Below are 3421 nucleotides of genomic sequence, written 5' to 3'. Positions count from 1 at the left end.
GTAGCATGGATCTGGGCATGGGGTGTTGACCAGGAGGAAGGTGGAGGGGATCGGGGGAGGAAGGTGGAGAATAGAGAGTGGTGGGTGGGGTGGGCCGGTGGGGTTTGTTTTTTGTCTATGTTTTGGAGGTGCGCCTGGTGTTAGCAGAATAAGCGATTCGGTGTGCAGAATAAGACTCTTAAGGTGTTATCATAATAGACCCACCCTATATATATATATATATATATATATATATATATATATATGCAGGAGCCTCGGCGCTTGCTTTACTAGGGTTCCTCTCTTTCACTCTCTCATGCTCTCCAGATCTAAGCAAGACATAGGTGACCACACTCTCTCTGCTCATGACTGGTCACAAATCTTGTCGGACCACCACGACTAGGGCAGGGGTGTAGGTGCATCGTTCACGCGGTCGTCGGTGGTGACAGAGGAGACCAACAAGTGCCCGCGCATCCCGATTGGCGGCCATGTCATTCTCTCCGAGACAGCGCCGGCTCGGGAGGGCCTCCGACCCCTTCTTCCTTGTGGCCATGATGCGGACTCCGGCGCCGTCTTTGCCACATGCCGATGACCCTCAGGTATATATTCCTTTGAAACCTGGCTTGCTCTACTGCCCCAGCTCCCGACGTGGCTGCATGTGGATCTTTTCCTACTTCCTTTGACTGTTCCAAAGACAGTAGACTTTCACTATTATTAGAGGTAAAGCTAGTTCATACACGAGAATCTAAGAGTTGGTTCAAACAGGGAAGAAAGTGGGAAAGTTGTAGCATGAATCTAGGACTTGGTTCTAAGAGGAAACGGGGAAAAGTAATAGATACTGGCTACCCAACCAGTCTCTTGGTTGAAAAGGCGAAGAAAGCATGGTGGATGGCGAAGGGTGGGGGGAAGTGGACCTGTCTCTTGGTTGAAAATGGAAAGAAAGTGAGGGGTGTTGGGGGACAACGCAAATGAGAATGAGCAATTCTAGATTTCCTGTGCTCACATAAGAAAATGTCGCCGAGGAGATAAAAAATGGGACAAATGCAGACATGCTGACTGAGTGTTTCTCTCGGCAACCACATCTGCCTCACCACTTTATGCCCCTACTGTCCCTACGCGCATATTGCTACCGTTAATGTAAAACCACATGAAGCATTAAGCGATGCCACTTAATGTCACTATTAAGTAATGGTCTAGTGTCGTTGATAAATTGAAGCAATGCCATCACCATTTTATGAAATGCATCTATCTTGATTTATTTCCCATGAATTGTGTTTTCGCAGTTGCACTTAAATCTCACACCACTAACATTGCTTCATCCCAGTGGAATTGCACAAATTTGATCGCACATTTACTTACCATGTGCTACTCTCATGACAATAATACTAATGCTATTGTTCACATGTTAATCTAGTGGCAGTATTGATGTGATGTGATGCTACTTAAGGGCACTTTCATACTATCAATGTAGTGCCAACTATAATGCAATAGATGCTGCTGTTAATCATATGCCACTGCAAATAACTATCACAGATTAAATAACCGTATTTCATATTTGCACAAACAGGGATCTCTATCTCCATATCGTTTCTATGTGCGCAATCAAAAGTACACACCTCAATTTTAGTAGAACTCCGCAAAATGAGATGGCTATTCCTCGCTTCCGTCGTCTAACCACCTGTCTTCTAGGTATTCATGCATTGGTAGTAACTAGGTAGAATGACCAATGCAATATAAAAGAAGTTGATTCGTATGTTCTATTTCCTAGTTATAGTGTAGGGACGAGCGAAAACAACTGCATCCTAGTAGGGAATGCACTTTCTCCCAGTTCATCCATGGATGAGGACTAGCTGGCACGGCTGCACGGAGGTTTTTGGGACAGGTGCATGGACAAGAGGCATTATGGTCTACTTATTTCTGCAAATAGCGATGCTTAAATTTAGTGGAACTACACAAGAAGTTCAGATGGTCAGTACACTACATGGTTCAGTTCAATATTCCAACTAAGAACACAATTATAACTAGTTATTGTGGAATGATAGAACCTAGCCCTGGATGGTGGCAACAAGAAAAACCAGAGTGAACTCCAGGAAATTAAAGCCTGCCTAGGGAGGCCCTTGGCTCAAAGAAGCCTTGCTTGATTTTTCTTGAATTGTAAACCTTCTCACAACCTTATCTTTTGTTGTGAACTAGTATATGCTTTTCTGTTCTATGAATCATTGAGATGTATAAAATTTCTTAACTTATGCTTTTCATGTATTTTATGAAGCTGAGTTTAATGTGAATGTTCCACATGAACGTTGGACTAGCGTGTGAATGTTTGGAATTTACATTGTTGCCTCAGTTAACTGAATGAACCACTGTAACAAGATACATAGTTTCTTATATATCAAACAGCGGATTACTAATTGTTAGTTGGTCGATACCCGACTTTTCTAGTGTTGAAGCAAGCTAAGCCAATGTGCCGTGTTTTGCACAATTGCTTACAAGTGGGGTAGCACCAACAGTGTTTACAAGTACTTAACCAGCCTTATGTACCCTATGTATACGTCAGGCATAGTTCTCCAATGAGTACTCTATTTCATCAAGCACACACTGCTAGTATGATAAACCGTGACAACTTATGTCTATGATGCCATATTCATGAAAAAACTAGTGAGGACGCATCTGTTTCGGTAACAATTAGGATGGTTCTCACATGAGTCACGGACACACAAAAGTAGCAGTAGTTCCCATAGACGGATTCGAACAGTGTACTAGCCCCAGAGGGCTCGATAATATGCAAGGTTCAGATAATTAGACACAATCCAAACTACTATTAAACACTAGCTGGGGCAACTATTTCATGCCCCGATCTAATTTGGGATGGATAGAAGACGGACCTTGCCATGAACATCATCGAGGACGTCCGGCAGCATCTCAGTCCTATGAACCTTCCTAAAGATAACCTTGTGACCTTGCCACTCATAAACTTGTTTGTGGAGGCATTCCACGTTATCTTCCTGCATAAGCTTGACAAGAATAGTATGCCTCACAAACGAAAGAGTAGCTTGGAACTTCCTGTGCTTCAGTACACGTGGACAACGCGCCTGACAACAATGAGGCTGGAATACATCTCGACATTTGTATAAGTGCAAATGGCTTCTAGGATCCAACACCTTAAGAACTTTGTTTTCCCAGTGCGTATATTCAGGTCATCCGCCTCATAGCGAGTGACATGTACAACCACACAATCCTTGTCTGCATCAAGGCTCTAATTGAAACAGAAACAAATTTTGAATTACTTTCCAATATAAGAAACACAAGTTATTTAAACCACTATGTAGAGTCAAAAGTATGCATGACAGGGAGGGTAGCATGGCATCGAAGCTAATAAATTTTTGCATTATTTATCACCACATACTTAGATGAAAAACCACAATCAAGATCGGCAAGGAAGAAA

The sequence above is a fragment of the Triticum dicoccoides genome, chromosome 7B (genome assembly GCF_002162155.2).
Source record: "Triticum dicoccoides isolate Atlit2015 ecotype Zavitan chromosome 7B, WEW_v2.0, whole genome shotgun sequence".
NCBI lineage: Eukaryota > Viridiplantae > Streptophyta > Magnoliopsida > Poales > Poaceae > Triticum > Triticum dicoccoides.
Note: the sequence above shows the minus strand (reverse complement) of the source record.